Source organism: Rhinolophus sinicus, chromosome 17 (genome assembly GCF_057876585.1).
Source record: "Rhinolophus sinicus isolate RSI-liver-muscle chromosome 17, RSI-T2T, whole genome shotgun sequence".
In the NCBI taxonomy this organism is placed as follows: Eukaryota; Metazoa; Chordata; class Mammalia; order Chiroptera; family Rhinolophidae; genus Rhinolophus; species Rhinolophus sinicus.
The window spans coordinates 103,026,871-103,042,006 of NC_142517.1; the positions used below are offsets into that span (position 1 = coordinate 103,026,871).

Below are 15,136 nucleotides of genomic sequence, written 5' to 3' on the forward strand. Positions count from 1 at the left end.
GTTGTGTTTTGTTTTGTTTTGTTTTGTTTCATTTTAAATCTGCAGATTCCATTCAAGAAATCAGGTCGTTCACCTGTAGGGTTTCTCCCATTTGCTGACTGCATCCTTCTGGAGTCCTTTAATATACCTTTGTCCTCTGAATTTGCAGTAAAGGGTAATTAGAACATTCTAATGGCTTGATCACAGGTTAAATTTTTTTTTGGCAAGACTACTTCATAAATGGTGTTGGGTAATTCCATCAGGAGATTCTATTATTTGTCTTTTTGTGATGTTAATTACCAGCCATTGATGAAATTGCCTAGATAATCAATCCATCCATCCATCCACCCATCCATTAACATGTTTTAATCCTACCATTTCTGCTTTGCTTATTAGAGGAAATACTTCTATAATGAGAAATTCTTCTCCACTGTTTGGTTACTGTTTTGTAAAATTTATAATGAAAAGCAGGATAAATGTTTGATTCTTTTCCTTCATTAACCAGTCAAAAAAATCTGAGTGTTTCTCAGCATCCTCCAAAAGTGAACAAAGAACTTTAAAATATACTATAATGAATAATGGATTTAAACACATGAGTATTTTCAATTAACTTGAATTATTCTTATTGATGCTCAAATATTTATCTTTTTTCAGCAATGAGAATCTCTTCAGTTAGGCTCCAAAGTTTTTCTGGCAAGACACTAACAGTCTCTCTGTTTTATGATACATTTCCATGTTCATTTTCCACTTCAGACCTGAAATCAGTCTTTTCTCTATGAACCAAGCAAAAAAGGTCTTCCTCCGGCAATGTCTCTCTAGCACTCTGTATTGACAAAGCTTAATATTACACCAGAAAGCACAGCAAAAATAGGGGGCTCAGATCCATTTTCATAGAGCAGGCAATGAAGTTTGGAATTGAGAGCTGAGATATAATATAATGCATTGGTAATTGGCACAGTATACAGATTTTATTCACTCAGCCCCCCACTTATGGATATTGTATTTACTTCCAGTCTTTTGCTATTACCAATTTCAGCAGGATTTTAACTAATTCAGATATCATTTGTTCACTTATTTAGTATTTGTAGAATGCCAGTGCAGGCTTCATCTTTAAATGATTCATAATCTAGTAGGAAAGTGTAATTATGCAAAGTAGAATTTTCTGGGTTTGAACTCAGTTCTACCTAAATTCAGAAGAATAAGATCACTTCCAGCTGCTTCAAGCAGGAATGACTTAAAGGAAGTGTTAACAATTAAAACGGACCTTCAAGATGGTGTAGGATCTTAACAGAGGGGGGGCCATTTTAAGGAGAAAGAATGTGAGCTGAGCGTACCTACCATGTTCAGGCACAGCCCAGTTTTGCTGCAGCTTAGAGCAGAAGATCTCAAAGTATGGTTTCTGAACCAGAAGCATCAGCAACATCTGAGTTTTCAGGCCCCACCCACTTCTGGGAACAGGATCCAGCAGTTTGTGTTTTCAACAAGCCCATCAGGTGATTCTAATGCACGCTTAGGTTTGGGAACCACAGGCAGAGAGTATCTATCTGAAGTCCACAGGTAAAGAAGAAAAGTTGTCTCCAAAATTTTTATCATGTGCCTATATTGGTAAAACTTCTGGTGTTATGCTTACTAATCTATGTATATTTCTTTATAAGGCAATATTATGCACTGTTGTATTAATCTATGTAAATTATAAAACAAGTAAAATAGATATTAAAAGGAAAATAAATAGTAATATAAGCTCTTGTATATTCTTCCAGCACCTCACAGGTCATCTTACTCATCCCACTTTGGAGACCACTGAAGTAAGCATTGGCTGTGTGGTGGAGGCTCTCCTGTTCCAGATAGGGCTCGTTTCCTTCATCTTCCAACCCTTCAGTTACCCAGACGTTCTCAGGACAGGGACCAGGCCTCCCCACCACGTAGCCATCACTGCCCAGACGACCCGCTCTCCGATTGCGTTTGCTGGCTCTGCTTGTTCTACAACCACGCCAGGGTTGTTCTTATTGTCAGGGATCATTTCTTATTGTCCCAGGTTGGAGTGTTTAAATGGGAGGTCCAGAAGTAACGGTCGCCTCCAGTCCCAAAGTCAGCGCCCTCACGCCCCCTTTCCTCCATTCACTCCGCTAGAGTCCAACTATTTGTAGGATGCACCCTATCATACCTATTATTAAAACCAGACTTTTATTGGAAGCATTTGAAAAGAAATAAGCTCAATTTGTAACTTTATTTAGCACATAAGTATCATTAAAAAGCTAAATTCAACACTCAACAACTTCAAGTATTTATCATTTTATTTATCAAAAATATATTCCCAAGATAAAAGAATGAATAAACAAGTTTGAAAATAAAATATAGTATTTTGGTTTTGATATGGGGGGACATTCCCTAAGGACATTGTAGTAACAAGAAGAATAATGTAGCGATGTTACTTTAAGAAATGAGACAAAACAACGAGCTAAATTTCATAGAAACTAAAGCCAAAAAATAAAAAATCTCATTGTAGTCTATTATACAACACTACTCATGTTTAAATTGTATCTGAACAAATGCCATACAACAAGAAATATTTGTAATTTAATGTACCTTTTGTTTCACTTTGGGGATGGAATTAATTTAAAACCCTATAGAAGTTTTACAAAAAAGTTTACATCCTCATGGAAACACTGAAAGGAGAAGTGGGGAGCTGGTAGAGCAAATGAATAAGTGTCTTAATTCTAGATAAATATACTTATATTCAATGTAGAAAATAAAGCATATTATAGTTCCAACATTTAAGAAGAATTTGTTTTACAAAATTAAAATAGGTGTACATTTTCTGAAATTTTAAGCACATGCTTATTGTACAAAGTTTAAATAGAAGAGTACAGCAAAGGACGTTAAACATCACCTACCACCCCACTAGCAAGGAAGATTCACTCAATGTTTTGGGGAACGTGATTCCAAACATATTTTGTATGTATCACTCAGTACATACAAATGTAATTTTCAATGGGCTTAATCTAAATGGTACATTTTAATCTGCACGGCTCACTCAAAAACATTTTGCAGAGAGCTTTTGTTGTCAACAAATATATAGAATGACACTTGTAGTTACCAGAGTTTTGTGTTATATGAATGCATCACAATTTATTTGGCCAACTCGTAAATATTTAAGTTGTTAGTAATTACAATGTTGTTGTTCTGATATTTAAGTCATCTTTGTACATTTGCCCAATCATTTTCTAAGAATAAATTTCAACAAAGAAAATTGCTGGATCAAAGTGTGTACAAAAGTGAAATTTTGATATAGGTTGTCAAAAAGGTTATACTAATTTATATGCTCTGCAGCTCTGGAGAGTGCACATTTTCCTTTATTTTTGCTGAAACCAGATTTTTAAAATGTCTATCTTAATGGGTTTTTTCCCTAAACTGAGAGTCAAAACCTTTTTTGTTAATTTCATTCTTTTTTTTTTTTTTTAGAAATGTTAAACATGTTTTCAAATGTATATTGTCCATCTGCATGTCTTCTCTTGAAGTTTTAAAAGAATTTTTTGATGCGCATTTTGCCTAGGCAATTCTGAAATTTAATTGTTAAAAAATTTACAGAAATGGTATACAATCTGGCTTTAATAGAATAACACAACTGTATACTACTGAAACATATGGGTAGACCATAGTTGCATCTGATTGCCCTATAAATTCTGTTTTGAATCAGTTACTTACAAATTAGTTTATTTCATTCACACTTCTTCCTCACTAACTTCACAGGCAATTTTTAAAAAGAAGAAACGTGTGACTCTATTTTCAACTTTTTTTTTTAAAGTATTTCACAATTGAAGGCATCCCCCTCAGTATTTCTACTGAGGTTTTTCACTACATTTCCTTTACAATGCCATAGAACTATCTCTTGTGTGTGATTCTTGCATAGAGTCATATTAATAGCCAATTTGACACACAGTCCCCAAAGCCAGAATGACATCTTTTTATCTATCTCAAGCTGGAGTCAGAGACATCTAGAAGAGACACATCATTTCCATGCCATCTGGATGATCTTTAGCATTGCTCACCCTCACCTAGCTATGTGCAAGTCTGGGGGCTTCTAATGAACCTATTTTCTGTATAGTGCAGATGTCCTCTTGCTTCAAGACCTGAAATAATGCTGTACTAACCACAGTCCAAACGAGGTCCCTGATATTTCTTGGATGTCTTCTGCTTAACCAATACCTAGAAAATATGTATCTTCTAAAGGGTAACAACTATTAATAGTTGAAATGTTTGAACTACTAACTTCATCTGTTTTAGTTTCAAGCCTTTAAAAATAATTCTGCCTCATCTGAGGAAGGGAACAAAAAGAGCATCTTCCTGGATGCAGGGCCCTGAATAACTTTTGTTCTTAGTCTCCCTCTTTCTACACCAGACAGACATAAGAAGAAGCAAGATTCGGCCCCTGCTCAAGGTTTCTGAAGATATTGCCCCTGGAAAGCCCTGAGAAAATCAGAATGCACAGAGGAAAATCTCATTCTCCTGCCATTGTTGTTTGTACCATGACCTTAAGGCTCTAACCCAGACTCAATTGCCTCCTGGGGTTCTTTTGTTATGGGGGGGGGGGGGGGGGAACGTGTAGAATAGAATTCTCTCTTTCCAAAATCTCATTTTAAGTAAAACATGCCTGTTTTAGCAGACGTCTTTTTCTGAAACAAAGTAAATACTGTTCAAAGTTTGCCTTCTATTCACCTCCCCTGTGAAAAGAGAGATAAAGAGTCACTATATCACAGACACTTGGTTAAAATTTAGTATTTAAAATATAATTTCTACTATCCATACTTTTTATCTCCTTTCTCTACCTATTTATATTGAAGTAAGTATCTATCTTGCTTGGATTTATTTTACTCTCATCCTTGAAAGTTCCAATAAAATTAAGAAATGTATATATTTTAAAATGTATCCTTTTTTATTGCCAGGAATATACATTTTATGTGGAAGAAGGTTAGATACTAAAACTGTGAATGACTAATTTCCCTCAAGTCAGAAATAAACTTTTAAAAATTGATTGCTTAACTAAAATTAACTGAAATATAAATTTCAATTAACCTGGATTCTTCATTGAACTGCCTGGCTGCTTCATGAGAAATGATCCCCTAGAGAAGGGGAAAACAAGTTTTCTTTATTCACGTAGTATGAAGAAAACCCTGGTTTCTGAGTTCTTACTCCCAAGAACATGAATGTTCATTTTGACTTCATAGAATGCTCTACTGTGTCTGTTTAGTCATGTGGCTTAGTTTAATTGCTAATTCAGGGCTGTTTCTGAGGTACTTAGAATTTAGTAATGAAGACTCACATAATGAAGTATTATGGAGACTAATTAATGAATATATAATGCCACATAAAGCCACATAAAGTTATTGTAAATGCCAACTGCTATCATCATACATGTCAGACTTAATTTTGATTCTGAATCCACTGAGCTGGGTACTTCATTTGGTATGGAAATAGCCCACAGCTCTTCCCGAGCTCCTCGGAATAGGAACCTTCTATTTAGCAGAAAGTCAGAGACAAGTTGGATTTTGAATAAGGAAATCCACACATTTAATTAATTTTTTTAAATTAAAGTATGGTTGACATACAATATTATATGATTTTCAGGTGTACAACATAATCATTCAACATTTATATGTCTTACGAAATGATTGCCGCAATAATAATCATCTGTCACCATACGAAGTTATTATAATACTATTGACTATATTCCATATGCTGTACATTACATCCCCATGACTTATTTATTTTATAACTGAAAGTTTGTACCATACCTCTCCCCTCTGTCAAGTTTGTTTTCTATTATGTTGGTGCAAAAGTAATTACGGTTTTCTCAATTATTTTTAACCTTTTAAACCGCAATTATTTTTGCACCAACCAATCCATATTTACTTTGTTTCTGTTTTCTTTTGTGTTTTAGATTCCACATATAAGTGAAATTATATGGTATTTATCCTCTGTGTGACTTATTTCACTTAGCATAATAACCTCTAGGTCCGTCCATGTTGTCACAAATGGTAAGATTTCATTCTTTTATACAGCCGAGTAATATTTCATTATACACACACACACATGTACACACACACACACACACACACACCACATCTTCTTTATCCATACATCCATTGATGTACATTTAGGTTGCTTCCATATCTTGACTATTGTGACTAATGCTGCAATTCAAATATCTTTTTGAATTATTGTTTTCATTTTCTTCAGATAGTTACCCACAAGTGGAACTGATTGGCCATTTGGATAGTTCGATATTTAGTTTTTCGAGTAACTACCATACTGTTTTCCATAGTGGAAATTACTATGGAATTACTTCACCAGTTTGTAATTCTACCAGCAGCACATAAGGCTTCCCTTTTCTCCACATTCTCATCAACATTTGTTATTTCTTGTCTTTTTGATAATAGCTAATCTGACAGGTGTGAGGTGGTATCTCATTGTAGTTTTGATTTGCATTTCCCTGATGATTAGTGATGTTGAGCATATTTTCATGTATCTATTGACCATCTGTATGTCTTCTTTGGAAAAAAAATGTTTATTCAGGTTATTTGCCATTCTTTAATCAGATTGTTTTTATGTTGAGTTGTATCAGTTCTTTATATATTTTGCACATTAACTCCTTATTGGATATATTATTTGTAAATGTCTTCTCCCATTCAAGTGGTCACCTTTTTGTTTTGTTGATGTTTCCTTCACTGTGCAAAAGTTGTGTTTAGTTTGATGTAATCCCATTTAATTGTTTTCGCTTTTGTTGTTTTTGCCTGGAAAGACACATCCAAAAAGTACTATGTAGGCTGATGTCAAAAAGTTTACTGTCTATATTCTCTTCTAGGAGTTTTATACTTTCTGGTCTTATATTTAAGTCTAATTCATTTTGAGTTTAATTTTTTTGTATATAGTGTGAGAAGGTGGTACAGTTTTATTTTTTTTTTTTTTTGCATGTGTCTGTCCAGTGGGAAAACCATTTATTTAATTTATGATAGTTCTGCCATTTACTAGCTCTGTGATCATGCCTAACCCCTTTGAAATTCAGTGTCATGAACTTAAAATGAGAATAGCAATATTCTCCTAATCAACGAATATTGGTTGAGTATATGTCATGTTTCAACCCTTCTCTAGGCACTGGATATGACAGTGAACACAACACAACCCATGTCTCAAAGGATCAAGTGTGAAGTAGATCAATTTTCACCAATATGCCAAAATATATGCATTTGTATGGATTTGTTCCCTCAAATCTGAGGTCAAAGGAGAGTTACTTAAGTACAACTCAGTTTCATTGACTTGGAGGTATTTTCTTTCCAGATTTCCACTTCATTTGCCAAGCCTGGCCAACAAATGACTTCTGACATTTCTAAAAATTGAATCCACCATCTGTAATGACAAGCAGGGAAGAGAAAGAGGTAGGATTAATTTATTTATTTAGCAATATCTAATCAATTTATTTAGCAATAGTGAAAGACAAAAGCACTTAAAAGAATGTGCTAATGACAGAAAGTAAAGGCAGTTAAGACTAAACTATATACATTGATAACAATGTCATGTCAAAAGAGTATACATACATATAAATTTAAGAGATCCCAACATATGTTTACTATTGATCAAAAATCACTTGGCTAAGTACACAAATAACATCAATAAGGATTATCCAAAAGCAGTAATAAACTCTATAGGATAGCAACTATTATAGTAGATGCCAAAAGCTCATCAAACCTTAGGAAAAACAACAGTGGAAAGGTCAGGAATCAAAACCTTGCCAGGTCTGCAGCTGGGAAAGCTAAGGCATCTCTCACTGCTGCTTGCTAGTTCCCAAGAATGCTGCTGTTGTTGCCGTTGCTGTTGCTGTTGTTGTTGTTGGAAGTCAAGACGTCTTCTGATGTTGTAAGCTGCAAGCTACATACAAATTTCCAAAATGCTAACAAGTTCTTAAGAAGGCTAACCATGGGGAACAACACTGGAGAGGTAAGGAACCAGCCAGACCTCATTAGGTTCGCAGTTGGAAGTCAGGGTGTCTCCTGGTGTTATAAGCTGCATGTTGCTGGAAGTTTCCCAAAATGTTAGAAAGATGAAGAATCACCAATGACAAATGACAAAATTACACTGCCAACTAATGTCTGTCTTATGTATTTTTTCAGATGTACCTTAGAGCCAACCTCCTTGTTCCTACCTCCGCCTCAGGGAATGGCGCGTTCCACGAGGGTCTGAGAGTTACTGTGATAAAAATATTGTTTATCCAGCTGAAGGGCCAGTTCATTCGGACAAACAATACTTACTGTTTTTGCCTGGGACCACTGGCCCAAGGCCTTCCAATGCTTGGCAATATGCCTGTCACATCACTCTGATATAACCTAGTTACTTCTCTACCTCATCTGCTGATGTAGACAAAATAGACAAAAAATCATCTGAAAATTAGTCTGGGACAAACCGCACATGCAGTCCTTCACATGCGAGGGAACAAAAAGCACACCAGTACCTCATGTGCAGTCTCTCACATGAGGGAACTGCAAACGCAGTCTCTCCTGTGGGGGAACAAAAAGCTACCAGACAAAAGACAACATCAGCCAATGATGGCAAATTTTCTCAACATCTTCCCTACACCATCCAAACACACAACTGTATCATAAGTCATCAGATATACGTCAGAAGTTTGGAAAGGAATTAAAAAAAAAAAACTGAAACTATTAAGTTGGTGCAAAAGTAATTGTGGTTTAAAAAGTTGAAAATAATTGCAAAAACCACAATTACTTTTGTACCAATTTAAAATCTGGAGCCAATTTGTAGTATCTGCTTTCAGCTAGGCATTGTGTCAGTTTCTCTATAAACAATATTTAACTTAATTTTCCCACAATGCTATGATTAGACACTTTAATATGTTTCCATAGTAACTGGTTCTTGTCTTTGTCATGGCCCTTAACATACTCTACCTCCCACTAGATTCCTTGAGACAGGGGCTGTGTTGTATCCTCTGTTGTACCCACAGCGTCTAGAGCACAGGATAGAATACAACATATACTCAGCTAATTCTTGTTGAGTAGAAGAATATTATTATCCTTGTTTTAAAATTCATGACATTGAGTTTCAAAGGAAGGTAGTAAATGACAGAACTGTCATTTAAGTTAAATATATGGTTTTCCTTATTCAAAATCCAGCTTCTCTCTGATTTTCGGCTAAATAGAGGTCCCTATATTGAGAAGCTAGGGAACAACCGTGGGCCATTGCCATAAACTGAATGAAGTAGTAAAGATAGAAGTAGGTATCTGGTATTACGGCTAATTCAATAATGAAGACTCTAGTTGGGATACAACCAGAGCTCTACTATCTTGCTGTGGGAACACCAAATGGTACAACCACTAAGGAAAACAATGTGGTAGTTTCATATAAAGTATTTGCATACCTCGTGACCTAGCAGTCCCATTTCTAAGTATTTACCCAACTGAAACGAAAAACTATGTTTACATAGAAACCTGTACATGAATACTTATAGCAACTCTATTCAAATTCACCAAAACCTGGAAATAACTCAAATATCCTTTAACTGCTGGATAGATAAATGGCTATATCCCTACTCATGAATAAAAAGGAACAAATTACTAATAGGTACACAAAATGGATAAATCTCAAAGGCATTATACAATGTGAAAAAAATCAGATTCAAAAGGCTACTTACATATTATATAATTCCATTTATACGACATTCTGGAAAAGACCTACAGGAACAGAAACCAGAAAGAAATTGCCAGGGGCCAGGGTAGGGGGAAGGGTTGATTACAATGTAGTATAAAAAAATTGGGGGGAACAGTAGAACAATATCTGAATTGTGATGACTGTATACATTTGTTGGTGATCACAGTACTGTGAAATAACAAGGGTCAATTTTACTATAGTTTTTAATTTAAAAAGAGCAAAAAATTGAAAGAAGTAGAAAATAATAATTAGGCAAACACTTCCCATAAGACCCAGCAATTCCACTTGTAGGTATTTACCCAAGGAAAATAAATATGTATGTCCCCAAAATGCCATTATAAGGAGTGTTGGAAGAATGAAAAATAATAATATTTGTCCAGGGAGATAGGAAGATTGGCTTGGTGTGAGCTAATCCTAATCTCTCATAATGGAAAGATGATACTGTTTTAAGTTGATTAATCAAGAAATTATAGGTACCTGCAAATTATTCAGTATTAATGGAGCTAAATAAGAGAAGAACTAAACAGGAACAATTAAAAATGTTGCCTCTAGGGAGTGAGATTGAAGGCAGGGAAGGGTGGGGCAGGAAAACATTTTTTAAAATTATGTGCTCATCATTATTTGACTTTTTTTGTCTGGTCCCGATATTAATTAAATTAAAAGCCTTAAAAATCAAGAAAATTTGATATGTTTATCAAACGTAATACTAGATTAAATAGTATTTTTCCAAATTAAATCACATCATTACCAAATATTTTAATGTGTAGGATATATTTTTTTAAATGATAAAACAAATTATACACATTAAGTTTTCAGCTGCCCTTGAAACATAAATTGGGAATCATACTATTTATGAGTGTCTCTATGTCTTTAAAATTTTACTAGGCACCATACAGTGAAGTAACTACAGAGTCGAATGTAACCCCTTCAAGGAGCTCACTTTCTGACAAAGAAAACGTTTTAGGCAAACATAGGAATGCTTGCTGAGCAACATTCTCAACCAAGGTGATTAATGTCAAGGAAGAACAAACTTTCTCTTAAACTGGAAGGATGAGTAAGGCAAGTTTCTTTTTCCATCAAAACAAGCCAAGACCAGAAGAGAAGGAAAATGGGTTCCAGGTGAGAATGCTCTTAGGGAGTTTTATATGACACAAAGGAAAGCAGAGCCCATTCATTTTCCTCTCCTACCAGCTGTTCTAATGGCATAAAGTGCTGCTGTCCTACCCATATACATCTGCTTGCAGACTGGCATCTGCAGATGATTGTCTCCAGGTGTTTGCCTGAAGAAAGATCCTGAAAGTCAATGCAAGCTGGAAGCCTGGCCTCCAAGAACAGATGCTGGCCTGCAGGTTTCTGCAGACCTCTGCAGATATATTTTGAGAAATAAAGTTGACATCAAGTTCTGAAAAATAAAGATGGCATAAATTAAGAAATTGAAAAATTACCTTTAGAACACTTTATCTTTACATACTTAAAACATTTTCTTTGTATAAAGCTTCTGTGTGGTTCATGAATACAAACCTTGGATTCTATTTCTTCTCAAAGAAGAAATAGCCTGCCATTTATGCTAAACATTTTCTATTTGCTTTGACAACTGGTCTAGATACTAAGAACTTAGAGATTCCAAAGGTGCAAAATCCATACAGAATGAAGCTACTGTGAAAAACTCATAGGCCGAATGATACTAGGGATCACTACAATATTTTCCATCAAGGACTTGCTTCACTGAAAAAAAAAAAAGAAAGAAAAAAGCAAACCAACAACAACAACAAAAAAAAGGAAGAAATATCAAGTGTCACATTTACAAGCACTTTAATGAAAAATATTTCTCTAAAGAGCACTCCTGAAATGACCCAGATTAAGCTGGAGAGAATAAAGGTGAATAGATGATTAAGTCTCCTACTAAATAGAGATGAATGACATTTATTTGTGCATCCTCGTTGTCCCCATGAGGGTGCTCTTGTACTGTCTTTCTATTCTGTCAAGTGTTCTAGTAGAGTTAATTAATCAAAAATCACAATGGCAGTCAAATTTTTACTTTGTTACAAAATATTAATTATATGTATGTATACTCATGGCCACACACATTTTTTTAAAAGAATGATAGCAAGCTATTACAAAAGAATAAGAATGTTCCTGGTTTTGTGCTCTTCCCTAATAAGCTTTAGACCTTTCTCATATTAAATTTCAGATATTATTTATTCTTTCATTTATTTATTTACCATTTGTTGAGTATGACTTTTGCTCGTAGTAGCAGAAAAGGAAACTCAAAATGAACGGATGTTAATCCTGACCTCAAAAATATTAGGATCTGGGGCCGGGCCGTGGCTCAGGCGGTTGGAGCTCCGTGCTCCTAACTCCGAAGGCTGCCGGTTCGATTCCCACGTGGGCCAGTGGGCTCTCAACCACAAGGTTGCCGGTACAACTCCTGGAGTCCCGCAAGGGATGGTGGGCTGCGCCCCCTGCAACTAACAACGGCTGCTGGACCTGGAGCTGAGCTGCACCCTCCACAACTAAGACTGAAAGGACAACAACTTGACTTGGAAAAATAAAAAAGTTCTGGAAGTACACACTGTTCCCCAATAAATTCCTGTTCCCCTTCCCCAATAAAATCTTAAAAAAAAAAAAAAATATTAGGATCTGTGAAGGGACAATAAAACATGTATAAAACCTATAATGTAAATTAGAGTACAAATAAGAGAGAATCTTATGAAGCATTAAGAGATAAGGAACTGGAAACCTAACTTCCAGCTAGAAAAATTTACAGGTTTTATGCAGGAGGCAGCATTGAGAGTGGGTCTTGAAGATCGGTAGGATTTAGGGAAATGACTGTGACAGAAATGACATTACAAGCAGAAGGAAAGTTTGATATGTGGTTCCATGTCATGTTTTGTTTCCAAAATACCTTAAAAAAGCAGAAAGAGTAGATTACAACTTTCATGGTAATTAAACATTAATAAAAGAAGAAACTAACATAAATGTTCTCTAAAAGTCTAATTTGTTTAAGTAAAGATGTAGCAATGCACTTATATGCAGCATTATATTAGAGGTCCTAACTAACACAATAAGACAAGAAGAAGAACTAGAGTATAAGAATTTAAAAAGAAAAATAAAATAGTCATTATTTATAGATGATATGATTTTCTATTAGGAAACTACCAGAGTAACTACAGAAAAACATACAAAAATCAATATTATCCTTTGTAACAGCAAAAACTAAGGAGTAGTATTAAAAGGAATTGGAGTAGTGCTAATAACTCAAATATACTAAGTTCTATATCCTAAGCATGTATTATCTCAATTATTCTTTACGATAACCCATTGAATATGTGCTATTATTCCAAAATTAGAGTGAAATAAATTGAGACATACCTAGTAAGTGATAGAGCCAGGATTGGAATTCAGGGACTTGGATCCAGAAACCAGACTCTTTAACCCCTATATATTCTATACCAGGGGGAAAAACAAACAAACAAACAAAAAACATTAACCATACCAGTATAGTCAATAAGGCTGTTAGAAATAAGTCTAACAAAAGAAGGGTGGGGTGTGTATAAATAAAACTATAAAATTCTGAAGAATGATATAAAAAAGCATTTAAAAACAAGAGAGAGAAAGAATGTTCAGAGTTGGAAAGATTCAATAGCATCAAGGTACCATTTTCTCCATAATTGATCTGTGGATCAATGCAAATCCAGTCAAAATACCAAGAAGTTTTAATTTAATAGGCTTATCATAAAATTCATATAAAAGAGTAAATGGCCAATAATTACCAACACAAAAAGGTAGAACATGCTCTAGTATATATTGAGACAATATAATAATACATTCATTAAAACAATGTGACATTTGTGTACAAATAGATCAATAGGCCAATGAAACAGGACTGAGAGGCCAAAAACAACCCCACACATACATGAGAATTTGGCATATAGCATTACAGTGCAACGAATCAAGGATGTTCTACTCAAGGAAAAATTGGTTATTCACATGGGACAAAATAAGATCTCTAACACACTCCATACATCAAAATAGATTTCAGATGGGAAAGACTTAAATGCACCTTTTGCATGAGAAAAGAAGACAATTTTTGTGACCTCACGATATATAAATTTTGTTTAAATAAAACAAAAAGATCTCATATCAGAAAAAAGATTGATAATTTTGTCTCCTTTCAAATTAGGATATCTGTACAATAAGACACTATAATTATTTATACACAAAATATAGGAAGAGGATATTGGCAATGCATATAACTTAGGGGTTTTTTTGATAGAAAAATGGACAAAGGATGTGAATAGGCAATTCACAGAAGAGAAAGTTCACAGGGCAAATAACCCTATATTACTTTGCTCGATCTCACTAGAAATTAGAGAAATATAAATGTAAATTAAAATAACAATGAGATAAGATTTTATACACTTTAAGTTCACCAGATACAGAAGGACACATACAGTATAATACCACTGATATAAATTTTAAGCATGAAAACCGATATACTATTTTGTTTATAGATTGTATCCTTAAATGTATTTAAAAACATGAAAAGGAAGTAAACACATCAACATCAGAACAGTGATTGCCTTATGGGGAGGAAGGGAGACGAAGGAAATTGAAGAAGGTAAAAAAGCAATTTTAATTACTTTTAAAAATGATTTGAAGCAAACCGTCAACATCCATTGTATTTGTGTGTTGGCTACATGCATGTTTGTTATAATATTTCTATACTGTTCTGTAACTTTGAAAAAAAATTAAAATACATTTTAAATTCAGTGATGATTTTCCAAAACCATTGTATTTCCAAAGTACATACGTATTCTGATTGTTTCAGTGAATATTTCAGTGAATGTGCTTGTTACTTCAGGTCACACTGTCCAGGGAATATAAAGAATGAAATTTAATTCGTGCTCTCAGAATTCATATGGTCGTTAGATAGTTACACATGTAAAAAAGAGAAGACAATTAGTCAGTGGGAAGTTCCTGAGGTAATAAAAACAAAAAGGAAATTTTAGGAGTTAGCTTAATATATATTACCTATAGTTTTTCTCTACGTGTCTTTAAATTTCTTAAAGGAACTATATTTATCTACTATCTCTCTCCTCACTCTAATATCTTAATTTTAAGTACCATCTACGTTTTTCTGCATCTACAGCCTAAATACTGACTCCTTTTGAAAGTCTAGTACCACTGGGCCTTAAGGATGCCCACATTATTTTTTCTCCATTCACATTTTTGCTTGACTGGACCAAACCAGACTCACTAGAAGTAAGACAGATGTTTTGCAAAATAGTGAGTCATTTCCATGTGTATGAGCAATAAGGGATTACTTTTTATAATTTAACAGTAGTTTCATTCTCCAACTAGAATGATAAATGATAGCCACCATACTTCAAAGCACCACTTCAGTTATTCATTGGTCATTCCCTTTTAGAGTAAGTTCAAA

The 15,136-nt window shown here is 34.4% G+C and overlaps 1 long non-coding RNA gene across 12 annotated transcripts in view; it reads right to left on the reverse strand.

Annotated features, from left to right (window-relative positions):
* LOC109456544 (uncharacterized) overlaps window positions 1-15,136 on the reverse strand; it is a 119,824-nt gene continuing 104,688 nt past the window's right edge. For 4 of the 12 annotated variants that reach the window (XR_012496855.2, XR_012496854.2, XR_012496857.2 and 1 more), the window contains 2 exons: window positions 13,066-13,140; window positions 1-12,598 (listed from right to left, as the gene is read on the reverse strand). This is a non-coding gene — a long non-coding RNA (uncharacterized LOC109456544). Of the gene's footprint in view, window positions 13,141-15,136 lie in introns of all 12 variants that reach the window. The other 8 variants (XR_012496848.2, XR_012496849.2, XR_012496850.2 and 5 more) reach the window with 5 other exon arrangements.